The 27588-nt window shown below is 39.6% G+C and overlaps 1 long non-coding RNA gene across 1 annotated transcript; it reads right to left on the bottom strand.

Moving 5' to 3' along the window:
• Window positions 1-1198: 1198 nt before the first annotated feature.
• Window positions 1199-27322, bottom strand: LOC132088188 (uncharacterized). The gene is made up of 2 exons (XR_009421495.1): window positions 26817-27322; window positions 1199-1287 (listed from the first exon to the last, which is right to left on the bottom strand). It is a non-coding gene; the product is annotated as an uncharacterized LOC132088188 (long non-coding RNA).
• Between the last annotated feature and the right edge of the window lie 266 nt (window positions 27323-27588).

The raw sequence follows: 27588 nt of genomic DNA, 5'->3' as shown, positions 1-27588 counted from the left end.
GATGAACGAACATCTGCTGATCGCATAGCAACTCGTTTCGCATTTTTTGCAAGAGCTCCGCCAAAAGTCTCAACCGGATCTCTTGAAGGCCTTAGCTTTAAAGAAAGAAAGAAAAAAGAAACCTGCGAGATCCTTTTATTCCTCCCCCCCCCCCTCTTGTAAACGAAAAAGAAAAACTAAAGGAGTTGGCCGACACCGAGAAAATACAAAGAATCGCGTTGACAGTTTGAAAAGAGATTTGACCTCAATTCCCCACTTTTCTTTTTTCTCTCCATCAAATAGTTTGAAAAATGGAATAGCGCACCGGCCGTTTATTCACGTCGTTTATTACTGATTAATAGACGTCATCGTCACTAACCCCCAGTTTTAGAGCATTCGCGTTCACGAAGGGACACGTCCCACGAAAAAGAAAAAAAAAATGGAATCGATTTTTTTAAAGGTAAAATGATAAAAACATCATTTTCGCTACATGCTACGCGCTTGCTTGCCACTATACGTTTATTAGAAACAGATGAGAATAAACAAAAAAAAAATGTATCGTAAGATAAACATCATCCAACTGGTTTTTTTAAAATAATTTATTTCCTGTTTATTTCTAAAAAGAAACTCTTTACCTTTCACATGGCATTGGTTATGCAGCTCTTCGTTGGCTTTGACGTAACCGCCTATGTTATATCAGAGAAGGATGTGAAATGATTCGATTTCTCTTCGTGAATATTCAAGGCTTTTTCGTTTGCGCTATGCCGAGTGACGCGTGGAGGAAAAAGGTGGAAAAAAAAAGAAACAAAATATACATACGACGACGTAACGGCCGAGTAGGGCACAATAAGTCGACGGGATAACAATCAAGCGACATTAGCATCATAAAAGCCGGCGTGCAGCGCGCACGACGCAATGTGGGCGCGTCGTCCAAAAAAAAAGTTAATGTATGTATGAAGGGACCGCAGACGTGGACACTATTTATGTCCACTTGCACCCTCCTTCTCTCCTGATATTTCCATCCATTTTGGCTTGTTCCATAACCCCGAAAGAGAGAGAAAAAAAAAAAGAACTCTTTCCTGTCCTCTGTGTATATAACTAACGCCATCTTTTTCCTTCTCTCTATACACATACACACCCCCCGTCGTTGGTCGTCGTCTATGAATACACATATTCCAGCTTTTTTTTTTCCTGTGTGTGTGTGTGTGTGTGTGTGTGTGTGTGTGGAAGACTTGATAAAATATATGAAACTGGCCTGCATGCGTAGACATTATCCGCAATGGTTGGCCAGTTTTTTTTTTTTCTTCTCTCCTCCCGCACGGAGTACATCGAAAACAGGGACATTATCCGGGGGGGTTGGAAAAAGCAAAAAAAAAAAAAAAAAAAAAAGGAGAGAGGCGGGTGTTTACATGTCTCGTATATTAAAGCCTGAAAAGCACGCTCAAATCGTGAAAACCGCAGAGGGGACTAAGACAACGTGAAATACGATGGAACGGCCTGCGCACCACCAACACACACACACACACACACCTATATAACAACACACGCTGTATTCGTATGTGTTTGTATAAATATATTTATACTCAACGAGGCTGATTTAAGTCTCGATAGGGACGACATATTTTTTTTTTCTCGCCGGCGACTTGAATAGTCCCCCAAAAGAAAAAAAAAACATTTGGGAAAAAAAAGCAGAATAACTTAAACGTGTTTATTTATGCAACAGCTAACAAAGTTCGGTTGAATCCCAACACCTGTACAGTTGAATAACATCAAACTGAATCGCAATTAAACTGAAAAGCGCGACAGTCTGATTGGACTGCCGTTACATCAGACATTCTTGTGTGTGGGTCACTGAAATCAGAGCCTGTATTGTTTGTGTGTCTAACATTGCACTTCGCCTCGAGGAAAAACATTTTTTTTCCCCTTCAAATTAGCGTGAACGTGAACGTCCTTTCTTACTTTATTTCACCGTTCTTGTAGAGAGAGAGAGAAAGAGAGAGAAAAAAAAAAGAGTTCCAGCAATACAACCATGACGTGTAGTCGTGCATAACTGTGTGTCGTCTGGTAACGAGACACAAGAAAGTCAGACGTCAATCCTGTGCGGGAAAAAAAGAAGGCCAACGACATGGTCGTCTTTCGTCTCCAAATTGACGACCGTGGAATCCATCAACAACAATACGACACAAACGCAGAAATCTAATCATAAAAAAGTGGAGGGTGGGGGGGGGGGGGGGAAGGAGCGCGATCAAATAAATTAAAATGCAACCAGACAACCTACTATTCGTGGAAAAAAAAAAAAGAAAAGAAGAAACGTATAGACTGTCTGAATGTTGTACATGCACAACATAATAAAAGGAAGTCAAAACTTTCCAGCTGAAACACTTCACGACGAGCGAACCGCTATGGATCCATGGTGACAGCGAGGCCATTTGTCGGATATCCGCTCTCAACTGCTGTCCGAATTTTCTTTTTATTTCTTTTTCTTTTTATTTCGTTATTATTTGATTTCACCAAAAACCTTGGCGACGCGTCATCATCTTTTTTTTTCCCGAGGCAATTCTCTGATTTGATTTTATAGTCGGGGTTTTTCTTCCTCCCTCCGCATTTCTGGTTTGCCCAGTTTCGTAATTTTTCATCGGCTGTTCCGCAAGATGGATTGAGATAATAAGAAATGAGGTGGAAGAACTATTCCAAGAATCTAATCTATGCTTCTACATCCTCCTTCAATATGAAATGCCTTACTGTACATTATTTATCATTTCTCGGCAGAAGCGCCTTTTTGCCTCTTATTGTACAACTCAAATAAAGTTAATACCTAAAGTGGCCGAGTCAAGAGGATCGTTCAGCCCTACTAAAAAAAAAGAGCGAAGCGAAAGGAGAAAAAAAAAGAGTAAGAATATAATAAATAAAAGAGATGGATGAATCATCAGGGAATGCACACAGTTGGGCGTCAAACATTGTAATCAGATTTCCACGATTTTTCTTCCATACACCGTTCCCCTCTTGAATTTTTCCCTCCTTCAACAAAATATTAATAAAATTACATAAATAAATATCCAATAACCTTCCCTACCTACGCTTATTTATTTATTTATTTTTTTCGTCGGTTGTGTCGGGCATGCCCTTCTATATACACAGCAGACCATCCATCGTTCATTCCTGTTCTGCTTCAATGCGATAATGATAGGGCTGTACCAAGCAGGTGAACTCAGGTCACCCTCTCTCTTCTACAACTGTATTGTCTAAAGTCGTTTTCTCTTTCATGTAATTCCGCCCCACATGCACGACCATTAAAATTAAAGTTGCGTTTCTCTTTACTTCCTATCGAAGTCCCGACTCCCGACTGTTTCCGGCAAGTCTAAACAACGTCCGTGACGTGTGTTCGGCGGGACTAAATAACTTGGTTGTATCGGAATAGAGGATTAAAACATCTGCCTGACATTTGTGACTGTCTGTCTTAACTCGAGTTTTGAAGTGAAAGACGAACTATGGCCTCTTCATCTTCTAGAAATGCCCCCACATGAGGACACGTCGTCCAGAGCCTGTGGGGTATTAGCATGTGATGGACACACATAAAAATGAGTGTTAGAAAAATGGTTGAGAAGAAAGGGGAAGCAAAACATCAAGCAGCTTGGAATACGCGTACATTCAATGGATAAAAGCTGGGAGCCCAAAGGAGGCGGTATAGCATCGATATTGTACGAGACTGATGGCATGCGGATGTATACAAAACAGCTTTTCCAGAGGGGTGCGCCTCTAACCACCTTATAACCACTCACCTTTTCCTCTCTGTACTTTCTCTATCATTATTATTATCAAGTTGTATGTGCCGGCTGTCAATCTCTTTCCCCCTATTCAACTCCTCCTTTTCTTTCTTTTCTTCAATCCTCGTGATGGACAAGAAAGAGATGTTTTGTTCACCACATTAAAATCGAGCAACCCAAAGCCGAAGGTGATTGGCCGTAATGAATCGAATAATAAGGAAACATCTGCGATGAAAATGAATACTTCAAACAGGGGAGATTGTCAAATGCGAAATGGGTTCACCTCTGCGGTACGTTTAACCCTGAAATATTAAGAACCGTTTTTCTTAGACACGAATTCAAACTCCTCCCATTCTGAAAACAAACACGAACAGACACTTACTTCTTCCCAATTTGGAGTTGAAAGAGAAAATGCGAAAACGATCGTAATAACATAGTCCGATGAACTGTTTCGCAATCACGACAACAGGCCAAATGGATATGCTAAAAATTGAACGGAAAATAAATTCTATGTATCCACATGTGTAAACGCTCGGTTGGGGTCAACCGTTTCATTCGCATAAAAAATGGGAACCGACAATAAGAGTTGTGTGGCACTATTAGCCTTGTAACACATTCAATGCGATTACAATCAACAATAAAACACAATGTCTCTTTTCATATCTATCACATCTCTACCTTTTGAAACCTGTAAATGGGAAACGGTCTCTATGTGGCATTTTTGGTGGAAGCAGGCAAAATAATAGAATGATAAATCTACCGTAGTGTTTAAAAAATAAAAAATGGGAAAACAGAAAAAAAAAAAGTCAAACTGAATGATAAAATATTGAAACGTTTTTCGGGACAAAGATTCACGAACGGAGGTCGCCAACAATGAATACCGGAGACGCGGGCGGATGGAGAATGAGAAAGACGATAACCAACGGTGGTTATTGTTGTATATTTTTTTCAAAAAAAGAAAAAGAAACACACGATTGAGCCTTGTGACGTTGCTGTTGTGTATAATAGTGTGAATGAGTTGCAGCACACGGCAAGCGGATGTCCACCTCACGGAGACAACACGACGATAAATGAAAGGGATGGAAAGAAAAAATAAATAAAAGAAAAACATCTGACCACACCACCGGGCTAAAATATATCTACATTCGATATGCTAATACAAGCGAGAATGCCACTGTGATATTATAACAGTACAATAAAGACACGCTTTGGTGTTGTTACGCTTCTCTGCACGAGAATGATAAAAAAAAAAAGAAAACAAAACAGCCATGACAGAGAATCATTTTTTTTACTATACTATTATCTTATAAATTATTGTTCTCGTGTGTGTTGTCAACGAAGAATCAGCCCATATTTTCCGAACTTTTTTTTTTAAAACAAGCATACCGCTCGATTGTTATTCACACTACATCAACCCTATCTCTTTTTACGGTCACCACTATATAACATATATATTTTTTAAATCTATTATTATATTTATTACTTAATAATAATAGCATGGCCAAGGAAGCGGACGAAAAAGACTTGGGAAAACAATCGTTCGCAACCCTAACGACTTTATTCGTTGATATGGCTGAAGAAAAGGAACGAAAACTGGACGGCTTAGAATACAATGGAAACAAACAAAAGAAAAACGATTAAAATTTAAAAGAAAATGGCCGGTACGAAGTAGCCATCATTATGTTATATTTCCATATCGGGAAGGGAATAAAAAAAAAACAATACAACGTCTAATATCCATACATTAAGAGCTGGGTGAAAAGTTTGGTTTTAAACGTCACATCGGCCGAGTGTGAAAATCACACAAAACTTAAAAAAAAACCAAAAAAAACCTATAAACTTTTACCACTAATATAAAAAACCAGTAGCTGATGCTAGTCACCAATATGACTCTATGCATATTTTCCTTATACCCTTGCCCATCTTAATTTTGTCGATGTCCACAAAGAGATTCACGTCCTTTTTTCACATGTAAAAGTGGCACGTAGCAAAAAATGTTCAGATAGTGTTATATGCTTCATCAAAGAAAAGAGTATTATTATTTATTTGTGTGTACGTGTGTTACTGTTGTTCTCTGTGTAACGAGAGTAGGCGTACCGGTATCATGCTATGAAACGCTGCAGAAAAATATCACGCACAAGTGACGAGATAAAGCCAGACTATTATTTTACGTAGAGCTTTGATGATGTAGACATACATTATACCTATACGATGGAGAAAATCCGACATGTTTATTTTTTTTATGTTACCCTCAAACCATTTCGAAAAAAAAAAATGTTTGGTGGGTTGTGCATATATGCACACACGCATTAAGAACACACCCTTTCCGCTTCCTGCACAAACTCTGAGTCGTGTTGTTGTTGTTGTTGTTTTTTTTCCCCTCTTCCGTCCATCGACATACCGACCGAAGCAGATCGCAGTTGCGTGTCTATTTAACTGCATTTTTAAATAACGTTTCATCTTTTTTTTTTTAGAGTAAAAACTCAGCATAGGCACGACTGTGCAACGCGCTGGATTATGTCGGGAGCTGACGAGAGGGATCAGCTGCACTAGTCTCATGAAGGATTTCTACGGAACTCTATAATTTTGGAGAGTGAAAATCACAAACATCATCGGGTTTCGACGCCGTTAAGAGGGAGGAACAGAGTGAAAAAGGCAGACAGCTACAGGTTCTATATGTTTCTGATTACGACTCCCGACACCAATCACGTTCTCTGTGTGTGTGTGGGTAGTATAACCTTCTGCTCATCATGGCCTCTCTCTCTCTCTCTCTCTCTCTCTCTCTCTCTCTCTTTTCCACTCATAAATTACAATGAATTAACGCTTAGACAGACACACACAGAACCCGGGCGGACGTTCCAACACATATACAAATATACAAGAGAGAGAAAAAAAAAAGTTTTGAAAATGAAAAAGAACAATACGCCCCGTGGATGTGCTTCCCACTTCTCATTTCAGTTATAATCACCTGTTCATATGGGACTGGGCCAAGAAACTATGTTGGTAGGAAAAAAAAAATGGTGGGGGGGGGGGGAGAAAATATTTGTGTTTGTAAGTTTTGGAAAGGGAAATCAAAATAAGAGAGAGAGAGAGAGAGAGAAAATAAGAAAACAGAAAAAAAGAAAATCATTATAATAACGAAAAAAACAAAACAAAAGAGATTGTTCTGAGCTCATAGCCGGAGATACGGCAAGTTACAGCAATTTGAAAAATTACCTTTTTTTTTTTCTTTTTCACCTTTTTTTTAAATTTTTTTCCATTTTTTTTTACCTTGTTTTCTTCTTCAGATTCATTTTCTTTTTATCTTTCAAATCTTTTTTTCATTTCTTTTTTCTCCATCATCTATTTTTATGTTACTATACTTTATTTGAATCGGTACATTAGCCGGTCCGCTTATTTCTACCGTGTTACATAAACTTTTCTTTTCCAGACTACCCATTACCATCAATCTCCCTATTCGTTGAATCGCCTCTTCCGTAAATCGTGGCACCATTTCGTTAAATAAACAAACACGAATGCGGCCGCATAAAGCGCACGGTGGTAATCCGTCATTATTCATTGATGGCCAGCGCGTTTACGCAACACGTACACGACATATCATACCCACAGGGGAAGGTAGTTTCGCAACTTGTTTATTCATTTTTAAACTCCGTTTCATTTCTTTTTCAACAGTTTCTCGTTTGCCAGCGGATTACAACACACGACCAATACCAGGTAGAGCCTCATTAAAACATAGGAGAATAACAGGTTCCAAACGAGACACTGCTCTCCTACGGGGCGAGAGTTTAACATCTGCTCTAGACAGATACCGATACTGCATTGTATCAAGCATAGCAGATGTTCCCGTTTCCGAACGAATCGTCATTAATGCAAAGTGAATAAAACTAGAGGGAACGCATCGGCCACTCCCCGGACCGGTCGTTGTTATTGACTGTATCGATTAGGAAGAGTTTGGAATCAAATCAATCTCAGGACACACACGCAGCTGAGAAGAGCTATGAGATTAAAGAAAAAAAAAACTCACAAAAATAACAGAAACTTTTTCTACAACGGAATGCAAGATTGGCTGGGATCGGATCCATGGCCACACGTCACGTGTATAAATATTGACAAAAAGAAGCGACCATCAGCAGTCCAACAGGATTCGTTTCAAGAAAACGAAAATGGAATAGAGTGGAAGATCATGTCTCGTTTTCGTTTCCCCTTTTTTTCCCTGCTCATTCTGGTGGCCAGCTTCAATGTTTGTCAGCTGCTACCACAGGCAAGCGGCACGTCCTCGTCCGTCGCATTTACGAACGACAAGCAAGGCTTACAAATATTTTTCTCTTTCTCTCTTTTTAAAGGCTATATACATGTAATTCCATCTACCATTGCACACAGAGCCGCTATACGCTGAAGCCGCCATGGACGGACCCTTTCATGTCACCGGATCATTCAAAAGTTTTTTGGGTGCGCCATGCATCATCATCCCTGGATAGAAATACTCGTCACATAAACGCGTATGCACGTTTGATATATATACCGCGCCGATTGGGACACACACACGCAGAAGTTTCCTCTCTATTGAGCAACTCGTTCACAATGTTTGTGCTATTAATAACGTTTTTTTTTTCCTCCTCTTTTCCTCTTCTTTCTCCCTTTTTTTTGTGCGGGCTGATTGCTTGTCCGGCATTAACGTTAGAACGGCGACAACAAATCCTTGCGCCCGGACGACACAATGGATTTTTTCCCGCATCCTCTTTCATTTTTGTTGCCCTCGTTCGTGTCGTATAAGACGGGATGAAAGCAAAATGGAAAAAGAAAAATATAGATGTATATAAGAAAAAGAGAAGCGGAGCAACAATCAATATTGATACGTGGCATTATAATGTAAGCGACGAAACTTTCCTTTTCGATCGAGTAGACAGAGGAAGCAACGGCGCGTGATCACGGCCACACGAACTACGTAATAACAACAACTAAGTACTACATAACATTAAGGCGAATTCTAAACAACGTGATTGAATTGCATTTCGATTTTGCATCCACACAATCGGAGAGGAAGCAAAACAAGGTTTTTAAATGATGCAAGTTGTTCCGTTCCGTTACGCACTCACGATACCGACCCATATATAATACTACCATTATACATGTATGTATATATATATATACAACAAAGTTTTGCGTCTTGTTTGTTTCGCTCTCCTACCCATCTGCTATTTCCCATCAGAAACGCAGTTGGGGAGAGGCAAAGTTGACACGAACGAAATTTCGAAAAGATTATAGAGACACACGGCACGAGCAAAAAAAAAAGAAGATGCAGTTGAGCGCGTTCTTGACGTTTAGAAAATGTCAAAAGACGAGCCAGAGTGGCATAGACACACGTACACACAACAACTGAAAGCTTCTATTCATTGGGCAAGCTTAATACCTCTGGATTGCCAGATCCCCTAAGACGATTGATACGGGGGGCCTTATGCAGGCCACATACACGATACCACAATGTGGAGGAAACAACACAAAAAAGAAAAGGTGAATGTATCTATTTTTCGGGGAATTGAAAGACAAGCGTAGGCTTGTTCGTAATGCATCACAGATGAACAGATAAAGATGTAAAAGAATCTTAGCGAGATAAGACTTTAAAAAAAAAGACATAGTCGAGTTTGCCGACACTTTTGAACGCGCTTCGCTATAACAAGCGATGAAAAAAAACAAACAAACGCAGTGACTTGTGGCTTTGCGGTCGTTGCTTCTTTGGAAGTCAAAGTCTGCGAGACTTTGACGAGTCAACGACAGATGAAGGAGAAAAGGAACACGGGACTAAAAACGAAGGGAAGGACCGAGACGAAATAAGCGAGAAAAAAAAAACAACAATGAACGACATTGGAAGTTTTTGGCATCAAAAAAACAAGTCGACCGTATCGCCGAAAAATATTGTCAAATAACTAACCGGGAGGAAAAAAAAAAAAATAAAACTTAAAAATAGTTGGCCTATAAGAAAGAACGAAAGAATAAAGGTTCACTATTTTGTTGTGTTCTTTTCATTCCGATTTGCAGTTGAAGGCCGCCATCGAATTGCAATGTCATAGTGGATATACCATCATCTTTCCCCCTTTATTTTTTCGGTGGACTCACTTTATTTGTTTATCGTCTATTTCAAAAGATGGATAGATACAATTCCCGACGATTTTTAGAACGACTTTTCGGGGCGGCCTTCGCGCGCGCGATCTGCTGGCTGTCGCACGCATCTCAGTCACGCACCTTCACGCACATCACGACCACTTCAAAACACGACAGTCACAACAAGAAGCCAAGAAAAATAAAGAAGGGAGAACGAACTCTATACAAATAAATACCAAACATAAGAAGAGGGAAAAAAAAATAATCTTGGAAAAATCAAAATTGTGTAGATATCCCGCGTGTGTCCATATATTATTTATGCCCGTGCGCACGGAGGCGTGTTTCAATCTCCGTTGTAGTAATAGAAGACGGGTGAAGGAGCCAACAGATGCGGATAAATGTGAAATGAAAATCAAAGAATTGCATGCGGTTGTTTTTTTTTATTGTCATCGTGATTATTTTTTTTTTTCTAGTGGGATTCTTTTTTTCACGAAAAGCGAGATGGATCAACGGTTGACGGAGAGAGAGAGAGAGAGAGAGGAGTGAATGAAGAGAACGAAATGAAACACGAGTTGCTTTCGCTTGGCGCGAGCCATGACATCTTTATTGTGAAATGCATCTTAACTATTTCGGTAAGATGACGGTAGTCAGTCAAAATATTTGGCTACAATTACATCTGGCCATAATCAATAGCCTATTTGATAAAAGGCAAAGAGCTGAGACAATTTCTTGTGTTGGTTTTCCTTCTCCATTAACATTTCAAAAGGAAAAAAAACGAAGGGTCGGGAAAAAAAAAGACTCAACACCGCCCATGTTTCCGCCTGTTCGAATACGAAATGTCTGCCCCGTTTTTATTGTTTCTCCTTTTTTTTTTAAGAAGGCCAATTTCTCAACGAGTTTGTTCCTTTTCGAGTCTCATAAAACTCAATGGACAATAACGTACACTAATCGTAACGGCCTTTTCGTGGTTGAAATCCAAACTGCAGATTAACTCGTGAATATCAATCAAAGCTGATTGATAATCGTCTCGTCTCGTAAACGTCAAACAAAATCATAAAAAAACACGGCCAAAGCCAAATAAAAGAAAAGTAATTTTCCTCTTGGACGGCGGCTAACGTCTATGTCTATATAAGCTGTGGATTGCGTATATATACACACACATCGGCCCTCATTTTCGTTTGTTGGTTTTACGATGAGCGTCAGAGCCGACCCGGCCCCAAAAAAACACAGAAAAGGTGGTGCACGACAAAAGAGAATAAAAGTCAATTAAAAGCAATTAGATAATTTCATCACCGTGCTCTCAGCCCTGACAGCCTAAACTGGATGCAGCTAATAGACACGGCTAAAAACAGCTCGTGTTTGCAAAACAGAGAGAGAGTCATCATTAAACGTAATAATAGAAATCGTTTGTTAGAATGAAAATAAACGAAGAGAAACTTGAATTGCGTGTTGTTGTTTTTTTTCCTTTGCTGGCATTGACACAACGGGATTAAAATCATTTCAAACGATCCAGAGCTTCACGCACGACTGGTTTTTTTTTTAATGATAGACGCAAACACAGATAGGAATGGGTGAAAAAAAAAAAACGAAAGAAAATTGACCACTGCTCTTTTTTTATTTTATATTCTAGTTTCAGTTGTTGTAATCGATAAAAAAAATTCCTAACGTCGTTGTAAATTCGTATACAATACAACTAGCTCACGCGATTCTCTCTAGCGTCTGTGACATTTGCACGACAGATCGCTCGAGCTCATCGCTCTCTCTCTCGCTGATCCTTTTCAAAAATAAAAATATATATAGATATAAATAACACGGCGGTATATGGAATGCCGTTCGTCCGTTACGGAGCGTGAACGCGCGGGCTGAATCACTCAGTCATCAATCCCAAAGCCCAGCGTTTCAATTCTTTTCTTTATTTACTTCCTTCTCCTTTTTTTTTTTCAAATTTCTTTTACTGACTGCGTGTGGCAAGCGAGCGGGAATGAGATTTCTGAAACGCAGAACAGCGGGACGACGTTGCCAGACGAGGACACGTGCAATTGGTAGAGTAGCAAAACTGTATTGCTCCGGTCCCTTGGCCATGATTTTCGCTCTTCTTTTTTTGTTTTTTGTTTTTAGCATTTTATGTTTGGATTGTCAAAATAGCTGGAATACACCATATAGTTTTAGAGCTACTGTGTTTGTTGCGAAGGGAGTTAGGACATTTGTTGCGGTTGTCGAATGCAAACACGCGCAAACACTGCGGACAAGTGCCAACAGAATCACTGAACCAGAAATCGCTTGACAATGCGACGACACAAACCCGTTACGGACGAATACCGTCTGTTTCTATACTTGCCAAAACAAGAAGACAAAAAAAATTAACGCATCTTTTTTTTGTGTTCTTCACGCTGCAAAGTTAATTCTTTTCCATTCAATTCAATATCCTTTTCTTTTTTGTCAGTTTCAAAAGGAAAAGAAATTTGCGCATTTCAAAATCTTTTTTTTTTTTTTTTTTTCTCAAACTTACAAATTTTCTTTTACGTGTCTTTTCCGTCCAGCTGGAACGTTTATAGACACACACCGGGCCGTGCGGTGCTATCGAAAGGAAACCACTGTGTCATTTCGCCCTTGGTTAACCAAGCGTTTTCTCAGGAATAGAACGGCTGTGAGATATTCAACCCCACACGCTGCCCACATTCAGTCGGGCCCTGCCTTCAAAAAAAAAAAAAAAAATGTAGAGATAAATAGTACAAGTCCATGTCAATTTAGATGGATTCGAGGATAAGAGAAAGGCGGTTTCCCATTCAAAGTGCGGCCAAACGCATTACCGGGTGCGCGGAATCGGACGTCATTCTGTAAAACGACCGAGACCTCCTCCTTTCGCTCCTCCTCCGCTAAATAATAACAGCTCCATTTTTCTTACTATTATTATTTTTTGTTCAAGAAGTCGTTTCTTTTATTTTTTTTTTTTCTCCCTTGTCCACGGTTATTTCTATATACGGCAGTTATATGTACGCGCTCGAACTCACACACACGAAAAACTCATCGACGACGACGATAACGATGATGATGATGATAGTGATGATGAGTTGGACTTGTTGTAACAACAACAACTCCACCAAAATAAAATAAAATAAAATAAAATAAAACTCTTCATTTTTTTTTTTTCTTTCTTTTTGGCTGGCCGCATTTTCAAACTTCTATATTTATCTATTATTGTTTCATTTTTTTTTTTTCTCTCTAACGGCCTCCTTATTTTTTCTTCTGCGGGAAGTGGGAGGATGAAGAAGGAGGGGCATTCCAACAGCCCCATATAGTATAAAGAAAGAAGGAGCTGATGACACAGATATATGAACACTAGCGCTCAGCCCACTATATTATAGTAAGTGAGCTTACTGCAATGGGGTCCCACACAAGAAACAAACGCATTCATCGCCGTCCTCCCGCAATGCTTGTAATGGCTTTTGGCTCTCTTTATTTATACATACCATTGACTTTTTCTTTTTCTTTTTTGTTGTTGTTGTTGTTGTTCCCGCTAATAGTTAAAAACATCACGACCGCAAAAAATAGTACAAAAAAAAAGAGAGCAATTTTCACTGCGGTCACAGCATTGAAAGTTGCGTTAACACACCTATGCAAAAGCTTCCACCTTTTGTTTATGCGTGTGTGTGTGTGTGTGTAACCGAAAACCAAGCGTCCATCCATCACACTTGGCTACTCTTTCGACATTTTTGGTTGTTGATGACACCGTTACGCGCTAGTGCTGCCACAACTGTACGCACATCAACAGATTTTTGTGTGTGTAAATAGCTTAAGTTATTTCAGCTGCGGTATGTTCACAACGGATTCGAATAGAAAGGGCCAAAGAGAGCAGAGGAGGACTAATCAAGACCAATATCTTTGTGAACGCATCGTTCCGGTCCTTCCGAAAGGGAAATAGATAAGATTCTTATGAAAAATAAAAACGGCAATGAAACCCCATGAAATTGATATTTTTCTAATCAAAACAACGTTGTTCAAAAATAAATGAGGACGAAAACGTGGAACCACGCTATTGCTCCAAGACATTCGAAAAACATGAGGCGGAGACCCCGACAACAAGAAGCCAACATCCCGCCGAATCAAAAAAGCCGTGTATACCTCAACAATAGACGTACAGTATCCAGAGACCTTTACACTTTTTATAATAAGAGAGTAAAAGAGAAAAAAAAAATGTCTAATATTAAGAAGGAAAAGAAAAAAAAAAAAATTGGAAGGCCCCCGAGTACGTTAAGTATTATACCATGCCGACAACATCGGCTCTTTCATTCTCTCTGGTCACGATTGCTTACTCCGTATAAATCACGGTCGGTTCCCGCTGATGGAATGGCGGCTGGTGAATGGGGGTCGACTCGGTCGGGTCTTCCATAGGATATAGACGCTGCTATTGCTATAAAGCCTTACCAAGACACACACACACACACACACACACACACACACACACACACACACACACACACACTAGAAAACTTTCAGACATTCTAATAAATGGCTGACTTTGTATTCAAGTTCAGTGAAAAACCAGGCCCACATCTTTTTTGGCCTACTACTTTATTCTCCTTATTTTCCTCTCTTTTGATGATACTCATTTAACCAAAGAAAAAAAAAAAATGGGAGGAGAGAAATAGGACGGTCGCCATAGCAAAAAAAAAAAAAGGAATCGACCCAGAGAGAACAGACAAAAAAAAAAAGACGTGACAAGGAAAGATGGAATACTGCTAAAGGAAAGAAAAAAAAAAAAAGAGCCTGGCACACGCACTATTCTAAAAGAACGGGGCCACGGCAGAGAGTTTGCGGACTGACCCGGCTATTGAAATCGTGAAGTATAATTCAAAACGCTAATCATTTCAAGCGTGCGCTAAAAAAGAAGGGGAAATATATCGGGATGTGTAGCGAGTGCAATGCCGAGTTTTCGTAAGCCAAAAAAAAAAAAAAAAAAAAAAAACGCTGAGGAGTTGGCTCAGTATTTCTCGTTTGCGTTATGCATGCATAATCGAGCATGAGCTATGGTATCCACCGACAAAGTTGGATCGTAATTGTCTTCAGCTCGAAAAGAAGAATGGCGAGCTGCGAGACAGAGAAATAACTTTAGCGTCCCAACATCGCAGCGAGCGGATAACAAGAGAAAAACAACACGTCCTAACTATATATTCGATTATTCAATAGAAAGGCACAGCACATTTTGTGTACATATCGATGTTAGCAGCAAACTTTCGTAACTCTAAAAACATAATTCTTAACGGGTTACATTTTGTGTATGATCTGCATGTGACATTATCGAGACATTCGAAATGATTCCGGCCTGTCCTTGGCTTGCGCATTAGGAAAGAAAAAGGAAAAAAAAAAAAAAAAGGTTTTTATTATTTTAGCTCTTCGGTTGGGTAAGCGTTCACGAAGAGGCAGGGTAAGAAATTTTGGTCGTCGAAATTATAGGGAGAGGAGGGAGAAAAAGGTAGAAAGAACATTTTTGAATATTTTTCCTTGGGGATTCAGGTGGATCTAATGCAAAATAACGATTCGAGGGCAACGATTTTTATGGTAATTTACGGGAAGAGGTAGGGGTACGCAAATTCCAAGGCGAAAAAGGCTGTGGAAATGGTCAGTGCCACCAAAAAAAAAAAAAACGCAAGCTGGAGACTGTCATTTGTTTGTTTTTTTCTTTTTCAAGTCGACCTAAAACCATGAATATTCAAATCTATTACTTAAACGAAATCCAGTTATATAATTCGCGTTTAACTGGCCAAAATAAAAGTGATAGGCAATCATTGCCAATGAGAAGCAAAAGAATAAAAAACAAAACAAAAAAACATTCAATAAATCAAGAACAAATTTCGTCGTTTTGTTGGCTACTATCCCGAATCCAAGTTTTTTCATCTGCTAGTTCTGTTACACTGTACATCAGCTGGCGATGCAATCAAGATAACAACATCTATAAATCAAAATGTGCGAGAGAGGAGGGAGATAGTGGAATAGACGAGTTTTGTTCCAAAACAGCGCTTTATCGCCATACATACATACGCTCTATCACATGAATATAACTCCTAATAGTAGTCAAATAGCAGTAGCGAAGGCTATCTAGGACGTCTGCGCTTGGAACGGTCGCCGTGTCCTTCATTAGCATCAACTTATAAGGGGAATGGGTGGAGGCGAGGAAGATGTATAACGATATGTAACGAAAATACAGGACACGGCCACCTTGTGCGGGACGTCAGAAGGATGGTGATTGATCTGTATCTCTCTCTTCCTCTCTCTCTCTCTCTCTCTCTCTCTCTCTTTTAACACACAGACACGCTTGGACCGAACGGTGAAACGAGCCTTATATGTACACACACACACACACACATACACACACCGGCCCGCGCTATATAGAAACCCTTTAGAGAAACATGGTGCTGCTGCTGTTGCTCCTGTCCGATTTTCTTTTTCGTGTATCCGTGTGTGGGTCGGGAAAGGGGAGTTGGGGTGTTTGCATAATTCATAGACCGTGAAGCTTTCTATAATACCGTACGCATGTGTGAGCAGAGGAACAGCTGGCGCCACTAGCAAAGTAGTTGTGGAGTGGCAGTAGCATCCGAAAATAATGTTAATCAACCCCCGTTGCTGTTCTTGTTGTTGGGCAATGAAATCGAATCGCCAATTTAACCGTCAATTTCCTCAAAAGAGACACACACACACACACACAAAAAAAAAACATGAACATTTTTGAAAAAGACTTTGGGCCAGCCCATGCACCTGGGATGCCATAAAAGACGAGCAAAAAAGAAAAAAAAACGTGCGTGAGTAAGGAATAAACAGCTGCGGTTGAACGCGGTCACTCATATTGACCCGCAGCGGATTTATCATCGATAGATAAGATATTCAACAACAAAAAAATTGCTCTCTCTATCTCCACTAACAATCCAACTAGATGGGAACAACATGTGCGAGAGACCCGCATCATCTGACAAGTTCAAAGTCTCCCAGTTCGTGCAACAGGGCACCAACAACGAAAGCAATCGAGCGGCTAACGTTCATCTTGTTTGAAAAAAATAAAAATAAATAATAGTTAACGACGCAATTTTTAGCCTGGGCTTCCCAAAATTGGTCAGACCGTGATGAGCCACGTCAAAAGAAAAAAAGAAAGAAAAAAAGGTTGTGCAAGTTGCTTAACCATTGGCTATACACAACCTTGCACGACCAGCACATTTCACATCACATCTCTAATACATCATCATAGAAGGCGCGCTCCGTTTGAATTATTTTTTCATTCTCAGATTGACGTACTAATGGATGCGTTCGTTATTGCTACATTTCCTTTGATGTCTTATACAAGCCTTATATAGAAATTGTCTGATGGATGAAAGGAAATCAACGTGATTACAAACAGTTGGTGTTGGATGTACACAAGCCGATGGCCAAACAACCGAGTGACGACGAGACCCAATGACTGGAAATAAAATTTCACATTTATCATTAAACGATGGACGATAGAAAAGGATTTATTGCACGAGTTGTCGCACACCTTTGTTTTGCAAACGATTGCAAATCAAATCCTTCATCTCAACGTTGCTAAGTTGATGGACAACCAAACATCCATTGACACCGTTTCACCGGATCAAATCAGGGCAACGACCCATGTCCAGGACCTCATCCTTCACTTCTTCCTCCCAAGAAGAAAAGAGAACCAACTAAAAGGGAACGAACAAACAAACAAAACAAAAACGATCGCAGGTCACGTGAGTTAAGAATGTAGGAAGACATTGGAAGAAGATGGTACGATGGCAAAAAAAAAAGAAAAAAAGAAAAAGGAAATTATTATAAAGCAGTCTATATCATATGATCTATCTCGTTTTTTTTTTTCTCTATCTCCCGTTGCGGATGGCTAGAGTGTTTATACAAGAGGTAGGAAGTCACGCTCTTTTTCTCCGCTGCGTGAGTTACCGCTGTTCAGTGTTTACCTCTTGCTAGGGCATCGCTCCGACCCATCCAAAACGTCCCAACATTTCTCTTTTAGAAATCAAAAAAAAAAAAGAAAAAAAAAGAAAAAGAAAAAGAAACAGCTGATCGGAGCAAAAGAGGAATGGCTCTCCTCATATATACATATGTATTGAAATAAATCGGTCCTTACACACATCAGTCGGATGGCTGTACGTAGCAACGGCTAGCCAACACGCATCACATTCTCTTATTTTATTAGATTTTATTTTTTTTTTCCTTCTTTCTTTTTGTTTTTAAATTTATGTATATGTATGTAAGAGTGAGAGGGGTGGGGTGGATTTAGCTAATTAGGCGGCAGTAGCCCGGAGCAGCGATAGATCCACAGAGGAGCGGTCCCGTAAAATAAATAAATTTAAAACGAAAAAAAATAAGGGGGGGGGGGGGTTCGTGTAGAATGGCCGTGCTAGCGGGTACGTGTCAAACACTTGACACGGAAAATGGTGTGAAAGAGGAGAGAGAAATGTCTCCAACTTTCCGTAGCGAAGGCCCAACGCGCCCGTCACGACGCCTATATATCTCTACACACACACACACACACACACACGTACACATTTTATAATATATAATGCAAGCAATTAACCACCATTGTAGCGATCTCTCCACGACTTGGATGTTTTCCTTTTCCTTTTTTGCCTTGGCCTCTTGTCCGCTTCTTCCATCTTTCAAAAAATATATACACATTTTTATCTGCTGTCTCTTCTTATTCCCCCTTCTCTGCAATTCTCTCTAAATAGATCATCAGAAACGATTACACAAATACTACAAGGGCGAAAGTTTAAAGCTTTCGGGCCGTTCAGGTCCAGGGATCAAGAAGAAAAAATAAAAAAAAAAAAAAAAAAAAACGAGGACAAACGAAAAGGAAAGTTGTGTTTGCCCAGCCGACCACAAATACTTTTCCTTACATTTATAATTCCATTTTTAAGTTTTCTTAGTTAGCTTTTGTTTGAAATGTTTCTTTTCCCCCTTTTTTTTTTTTTTTTTATCTTCGAGACTTTGTATAGAAAAAGAGGCACATAAATCTCACAACCGTCTCTTCCGTCTTCCATCGAATTGTTTGAAGTTGCCACGGAATGCGACCGCCCGGCGGTATGTGTCTAATCCACGACCAGTATGAACCCCATCGGCTTGTCTTGTTCTCCTTTGAGTCGTTTTTCTTTCTTTTTTTTTTTTACATTGTTTTATTATTATGATAATCAATTCTAAGAAAGAATGAAACAAAGTTCGCCAGCAGAAAACAACCCGCAGAAACGGCCTCGTAATGATGAACATGGTGCACCATTTTCTAAGGAATGCCGCGGAGGAAACATTTCGTTTAACGTTTCGCTCGCAAGAGAAAGGAAAACAATAGATTTCGACTTCCGAATGAAAGGTTCTTCCTTTTCTCGTGTGTGTTAAACTAAACAAAAAGTAATAAGCTCTTCGTGGATAGGAAGACAGTATTCGGCGATGCCGAAGAACTCGTTCGTCTTTTCTTTTTCCCTTCGAGATGGGTGGCATGTAAAACACAAAGTTTAATATCATTTCCAAAAAAGAATGAAATTTAAAAAGAAGGAAGAGAAGAAGAGGGGAAAAAAAAAATGAAAGACAAATAAACGAAAAAGCAATTTCCGTTTGGCGGGCAGTATGAAGAGGGAACTGTAGGAGATGAAAAGGTGAGTGCGCACTGTGAATGAGCGAGCATCAGAGGGCATCACGAATTCACGATACAATAAACGACAACCCCGGCAGTTGTTTACGCTGGGGGGATGCACCAAAAGGATTTCAAACACAAACGAGAAGACGACAGCAACAACAACAACAAAAAATAAAGAGTCAGAAACAAAACAAATGAACGTGAAAATAAAAAATTGTCTCCATAAAACTAGAGAAAATTCAACACAAATTATATGGGAAAAGACGTAAAAAAAAAAATAAAACAGCCCTGGTCATTACCCTAGCCACATAACTCTGTTGAATTTTGCACGGCTCATTATCGTCATCCCCACACAGTTCCATGTAGGGTAACACGACCATTGGATTTTTCTTTTTTTCAGTCGCTAGTGTCATTTGTTGGCGATCAACGTCAAAACATATTCTTCAGAAACCATTACACTTTATCAAGCGTTTATTGCAAGTTGAAAGAGAAAAAAAAAAAAAGGTCATTTCATTCCCATTGTTTTCGAAATAAAAGGAAGAGAAGAAGACACGTAAAATGTGCAGGAAGTGAATCAGAAGAGGAGAGAACCCCCTAATACTTTTTTCAAGTTTCCTCTTCGTTTGGTAATAGAGAAAGGAGTGTCTATAATGAAGTCATTGCCACAAACATCCTTCTTTTCTATTTGAAATCATTCAACTGAATAATAAGCCTGTAAAAAGAAGTGCGAGAAACTTTAATCGACAAGCGCATTTCCTGCCCCCAACAACAGCCAATGCCAAATCCAACGACTTTGCTTCTCTTGAATTCATTTGAAAAAACAGCTTCGTCTCTCTCTCTCTCTCTCTCTCTCTCTCTCTCTCTCTCTGTAAAATGTTATTTTATTTCAACATTCAAGTGGGAGCTGCTAGACGTACTCTTTGCTCTCGGCAGAGCTCTCGAGTCGAGCGCAAATTACACGACATCTTAAGCCACCGTCTCCTTTTGTTCCAGCAACCCAAAAATGGCTTAAAGAATGTTCAATCTTCCCATCCTAAATTCAATGCACATCTGTTCGTAATATGGTAAGAAAGACCAACATCAAACGAATGCTCGCGTTTGTGCTATACGTTTTTACCGAAGCCAAGAAAGAGAGCGAGAGACAGAGAGAGAGTCTGTGCGCTATTACGGTACCAGCACAACAAACGATCATATAATCCAGCACCGGGGCGGTGTGTAGTATACAGGACAATATTTTCCATTTCTTACCTTCTTTCTCATTAGCTCGGCACGTAATAACAATAGCGACCATTATTACATTATCAAATTCATTAGGCACGCCTCAGACCTTTATTCTTCTCGTTTTTTTTTTTATTCTTTTTGTTTTTAAACTCGTACACCTAACGGCCGCCAGAATAAAAGTAACAACATTCCCCCATCTAATTTTTTTTTTTTTTGCTTTCTACTTACTACCTATACAGCCATAGAGGAGAGGGAGGGCAAACAACAAGCCTTACATAAATTAGGTAAAAAAAAAAAAAAAAAAATAGGGACATTTTGCTCTTCTCGTTTTCGTGATTGCGGTGATGGTGGGGGATTAAAGGGCTGTGCTTGTCGAGACTGAAAAAAAAACAAAAAACAAAAGGAAAATAACCAAGGAAGAGATGGGCGTTGGTTAAGGATTATAGCTAGGGTTTCCTCTCTCTCTATAATCTAAAAAAGCTTCACGCTGTCGTACGTTTGTTCTGCACGTTACCGATATAAAGTTACAAAAAAAAAAAGATCTTTTTTTTTTTGGGACTCTTCAAAATGTGGACCACCATTATTGGCCCTGGTGGTCCCTTTTAAAACGCTGCGTGTGTACAAGTATAAGATAAAATAGGCACCGGTGCATTGTGTGCGAGAGGGTGCGGAGTATGTAAAAGAATATAAGGTACTTAACTCTAGCTATGTGTGTACGTTACGGTTTGAATGTCTCCCGTCCTTTTGTTTTTTCATTGGGCTTTTAACATACACACACACACACACATACAAAAGGGATTTTGCGGTTGTTCTTTTTTCTTTTTTTTTTTTTGAACTCCTCCTTTGCATGAAAAAATTCGTTTTGATGGTGTTGCGTGATGTGAAAGGATTGGTTTTCGAGGACGATAATAAATAGTACGGGGGGGGGGTTAACACCACCAAACTAAAAGTTCAAATGTGTACGTCCCTGCACGAGACGTGAGCCTTATGTTACACATAACTTCATTTTTAGAAAACATATGTATCTTTCATTTGTTTTCCTTCTTTCGGTTTCGGTAATCCTTCACCCTTAAGGGTATAATCCCGCTTCGTTTTCAATGAATTAGCGGCCTAACGAACGTACACACGTGAGCGTGAGCTCATTAGAATTAGGCAGCGATGCCATTCAACTGGACATGGCTCGCGTTGTGTACACCTACACGAGTGACATGCCGACTCTTTCTCACGTCTCGGTCTCTTCCGGTGCACGCATGTTAAAGAGAAAATAATGAGCGCTGACTCGCAGCCGCTTTTGCGTGTGCAATCCTTCCCATTTCTCTCTTTTTTTTTTCAGTACCCAACGTAAGGCCGAAAACAAACAACAACGTGCCTATCATATTTGCAGTTAGCCCTTTTTTATGGCCGTCTCGGCTGCGATAACGGATAGCCACTACGTAAATGTAAAAGAAATTCGCACAAGAAAAATACGAATAAAAACTGAGGGGGGGTCGATTGAGAACGTCCATGTTTTTCTTTCATCAAGCGTATGTAATCAAAAACTGGCAAAATGAAATCGGAAAAATGGGGAAGGACGAGATCAAAACGAAAAATATTGCTAAAGGGCCGTAAAAGTACCGGGGAAGAGTAAGCTTCCTTTTCGTCCAACGTAATCACTTTTGAAGAAGAAAAAAAGTGCACCCAACCTTTGCAAACAACTTGGTTGTTTGCTCTGTTCTCTTTTTTTTTTTTTTTTTTTCTTGGAAGGCAAGCCATTTCCTGTTACGTCTCTTTTCCATTTCGCAATTCTTTTTCTTTTTCTTATTGTTTGCCAATAGATTTCGAGCTACTGCACTGATATCGTTTTCCTCCGGCTAAAACAACAGAAATTTTGTTTCGTCACGTTCAATCAAATTGTTCGTGACAATCAAAGAAAATGGATTTACATTTTTTCTTGGAAACAAAAAAGCCAACAGAAAACAAATTCTCAGTATCTCAGCGTAAAGAAAGTCACCTGAAAAAAAAAAAATGAAATGAAAAGAAGGACACGTGACCAAACGACGTATACAAAAGCTAACAATCAAAGTGTTACCGCTGTCTATTTTTATTTTTTTGCTAACTCTTTCCCTTCCTTACATAAATATACACAGGGACGCACCGTATAATCGCGTACAACACAGTCAATACAATTGACCTCTTGAAGAAATTCCACATTTTCCGGAGGCTTTTCGTGTTGTTTTTTTTTTCTTCTCCGAGTAAAAACAAGCGTTTTCTTTCTCATCAACAAGGAGATGTTCCTTCCCTCAACCTGAGCTGCGTTGCTGGCCACCTTTTCGCTCGAGGTGATGGCGGAGCAGAAGCAGCGGCGTTCAGTTTTTTTGTTTTTGTTTTTGTTTTTTTCCTTTTCCCACGAACCACACGGCTGACCCCGAATGTTTGACTCTTTGAATTGCTGCGAGTTGCGTTGCCGGCCCGCCACGTATTGTGGGGCGTGCGTGCAGAAAAGAACTCGCCTCTCTCTCTCCGCTAGTTTCTACTATACACAGCTCGTCTACCAACTTGGCAATCATGATAGGTCGGTAGCTGAGGTCTTAACAGCCTCAGGTGTGGCTGATTGCTTCGGTTTGATGCGCATAGTGTACTATCATCATTAAAAAAGAAAGAAAAAAGGAGTCTTATTTTACTAGTCTTACTTAATTTTATATTTTAACCTCCGTATCGTCATGGTTTCGAATATTATTACTATAGATTTACCCCCCATCTTCAGGCCTTTTCGTTTTAAACAACCTTTTTTCGGAAAAAGGATTTTTATTTAAGGAGCGATCATCCTCCATTGGAAATCTTATGATTCGATACAGCTATGTGTGTTAAAGCACAGAAACAAAAAATAACAGGTAAAAAAATAGGTGAGGAATAAAATTAAATGCTAGTAGCTGAATGGCCAACACAGGAAGGAGGGTCGAATGAACATTACAGACGACCACGTTAATGGATGTCCGATTACGTAGGCACTCTCACGTGAGAGGGGGGGGTGAATGTACGGGGGGTTGTGGAGCAAAAAAGGGGAGAAATATGTTGTTATGTAATTCGAATGAATTCTTATTTATCCTCTTCTCCATTTAAAATGTTTGTTTCATTTTTCTGTTCTTTTTTTTCTTTTTTCCCGACCCTGTTGTTTATTATAGCCCGTAGCAGAGGCCACCACCTCAAAGACACAGACCTACTGATCGTAACGCGAAGGGACTTGATGGTTATGATTACGGTAACATTTTTTTTTTTGGAAGAAAAGCGAGATGCCGTGATCCTATGCATAAAGAAGGGGGAAAAAAATGGGGGAAAAGTATGGGTGGGCGGGGAAGCAAACCTAAAAACAAAATTGGAGAGGAAAAGGAGGAACTTAAAGTGACTGTGAGGATGTCACTCATAAAATATACATTATAAGCAACAGTGGCAATTATTGTGTACGGTGGTACTCGAATTGTCTACGGTCCCGCACGACGTGCGTTCCCCCCTATAAATACGGCACACGAATGCCAATAAAAATCCCGCATTGTGCTCTTCGAACGTAAGTGGGAACAGACTTAGTCAAACGATAACTTCGATCAAAACAAACTCTAGTATAACTTCTATGTCGTTATGATATAGTTTGACACTCGGAGTTAAATAACTGCTCAGCGCGTCGACTTGCAGAGTCACTCACGTAAAAGCAAACTTTTCGAATTGGAGAACGAAGCAATGCATTCATGTTTCCGTGTCAAGTGAGAGACAAAAGCAAATAATCATCATAATGAATATACACCATCCATTATAGACACATCGCAGTTTTGGCAACCCACGCGCAGACACGAATTTTTACACAGCCAATGTGTGTATGCATATATTGATTATGTAGTCATACTTATTCACGTTGCACACTTATTTCTCTCATTTTCACGGGTGACTAACAGTCATTACGTATGCAAAATAATGTACATGTTCTCGGCGGCCTCCTCACACATTTTTCTTTTTTTTTTTTCTCCGTTTGCTGACAGGGAATCATCCGAGTGTTGGGACAGAGAGGAAGAAAAAGAGAAAAACAACTCGGCTGCATTTATACAATAAATCAGACGATCAAGGCTTTTAGAACGCAAATAGCGCGTTGCACGAAAACGTTTGATCGCTATGCTGACGAATGGCATTGCTCGTTCTCACATATTGAGGCAAAGCGAAAGAATAACAAGTGGTTCTTTTTATATAACTGTGCCTTTAAAAGCAAGCAAGCAGCTGGTTAATCCGATTCATTAGTAATGCGATATAGTGGTGTTTGCAAGACCAGCATGGTTGTACATTTGTCTGTGTAAAAGGACGAAGGAGGAAAATAAATAAAACAGGAAATTCGAAACTCGTCTTACTTGCATGGAAGAGAACAAGGCAATGGATGTATAGAACATATTGGATGCATACGAATGCATGGCAAAAGAGTTATAAATAGAAGGGGTATTATATAATACTATGCCGACAGCCATTTCAGACTACATGAGGGTAGGTTGTAAAAAACGTGTAGGGACAGTAATATCCATCAAGCCGCTCACGAAATGAAGAAAGCCGAATGTAGGCATAGAAGATGACCCGGTGACAGTGTAAAAGTAGAAATAATGAAACAAAACAATATTCAAACAGCACCTTTTCTTTTACAAGCATCTTATCTTGAGTGGAAAGGGTTGATTTAAACTCATAAAAGATATGAAACGGGTAAGGTTGAAAAATTAAACGAAACACGTTCAGAGGGTGCAGTTGGAGAAGACACACGAAACTGTTACGCCGTTGAACCTGAATTTTGTTTGCCTTCTCGTTGTGTGTGTGTGTGTGTGTGTTTATGCGTGACGAAACTGGCTCGGCTTCACTTGGGGCTATACGGGCCAACGCACACCAAGTATGCAAAGAATGTGTTGTGTTCTTTCTGTATGTATATGAAATTTTAACTCGTTGATATGTTACTTCATTTGAGTTGAATTTAATTTTTGTTGAAGAGAGGGAGGGGGGAGGATGACGTGCGAGAAGGGCAACCCAACGCAGGTGAAAAAGGAGGCCATCACCATTCAACTGGTAGCTACCCACAAAATGCTATAGCCACGAACACGACGTTTCTATCTACAAGAAACATTTCTTCCAGAATATAATAAATTTGAAAAAAGAAACTTTTCCCCAAAAGCAATTTGTGTTTCAGGTTGGCCACGTGTGTTGATTTTTTTTTTTCAAGAGGGTCAAAAAAAAAAAAGAATGTGACGGGAAATTTTCTTTTTATTGTCTTCCTCCCCAAGCGCGGCTGGTAGACACAATCGTTTTGCAAAAAAGAAGTTGGGAGGTGTCAAACAAACGTAACACGGGCCAGCTAAAAAGGAAAGAAAAAAAAAAAAAACAGAGATGGATAGGGACCGAAAGGGAAAAGAAACCGAAATACACATTTCAAAACAGCCAATAGAAAAAAAAAAGGTAGAGACGCGGGCCAACGGCGGATAGAAGAAGAAGAATTACTCTTTGCCTAAGTGACAAGTCTTTGGACTCGACCATAAAAAAAAAAAATATCCATCCCCACGCAGCATGGGACGGACACACGAGTCTCTCTCTCTCTTTACATTTCTACGCACAGCGCTCTTTGATGTATGCATTTCGAAACTTTTTCCTTTATTTTGTTTTTGAAATGTAGGATTTCATTTTTTATTTTTATTTTTCTAACCTGCAGGACTTTTTCTAGCATAGAAACCATTTCACCTTGTCGTCCAATTTTCTTTCAGGTTTTTACACCATCTTTTGCAAATGCTAGATCGATAGCTTCCATCCCTTTGGCGTAAAACTGCATGGAACCAACCCATCAATTTACGTCTCGTTGTTAGTGTGAAAATCCGCAATCACAAGCAGAAAAATGCATAATGGAGAAAGACGTATGCGAGTTAGTCCTGTCTCAAAAAGCAAAAAAAAAAAAAAAAAAGAGAGGCAATAACCACAAAGAAGTGTGGCTCGATAAGGGTCTTGTTTCGCATCCTAACGTCATCTCATTTTTCTTGGTTTCTTTAAAAATTTCCGTTTTTGACACGGTAACACGAATTCTGCCTTTAAAGGAGCTAAAGGTAAAAAATGGAGAACTGGAAGAACACACAACTGAAAACATGGCAGTTCTTTTTCTCATTTTTCTTTTCGAGGGCTTTTGATTTTTATGGGGTCGTAAGGCGGAGGAGAATCAGAGATCCAGCAGGGAGTTACCATAAAGCGCATAGTGTACACATAAATTGTGCGACTATGGGAAAAGAGTTTTGTACAGCACAATGAAAGGAGGGAATAACGAGACGAGGGTAAATTAGGCAATCTTAATAAAAAAAAAAAAAAGAAAAAAAAGAACGGGGAAGCAAAAAACATTGTGAGAATTGTGCAGATGAAATGGATGGAAGGGGAGTAGAGGAACACGAAGAGGCGCTTGGCAAACGAGTTTGCCCAGTACAGGCAGCTCTGTTGCCAGCCTCGGAGTGTCTGTTTAATGGAAGGATATAGGGCCTTGATAAATAAAAAAACACGTTGCCATCAACCTTGAATAATAAATAACTAATTTGGGGTTATTCCCAACATGAGCCAAAAAATTATGCACATAACAAAAACAAAGGTGTGTTGAAGCAGAAAAGCCAACCTGTTGCACCCGCTAATTGCGCTGAACAGCAATCAAAACTATCGCTAAAATGGCCCGTCAAAACGAATTCTCCCATTTTGCAGTTTGCATTCAAAACTGGCTATCCCTTTGTTGATACGATAATGTCACATTTCTGATGTAGCCACGCAAAGGCGGTGCTGGCCAAAAAGGGCAACGTTGTTCTATCATATTAAAGAAGCCCATCATTGCGCAAATGGCAAATTCCCTCCTCAATTTTTTTTTATACAATAGAAAAAAAA

Source organism: Daphnia carinata, chromosome 7 (assembly GCF_022539665.2).
Source record: "Daphnia carinata strain CSIRO-1 chromosome 7, CSIRO_AGI_Dcar_HiC_V3, whole genome shotgun sequence".
In the NCBI taxonomy this organism is placed as follows: domain Eukaryota; kingdom Metazoa; phylum Arthropoda; class Branchiopoda; order Diplostraca; family Daphniidae; genus Daphnia; species Daphnia carinata.
The sequence above is the reverse complement of the archived record's forward strand: the minus strand, read 5'-3'. Positions and strand labels throughout refer to the sequence as shown.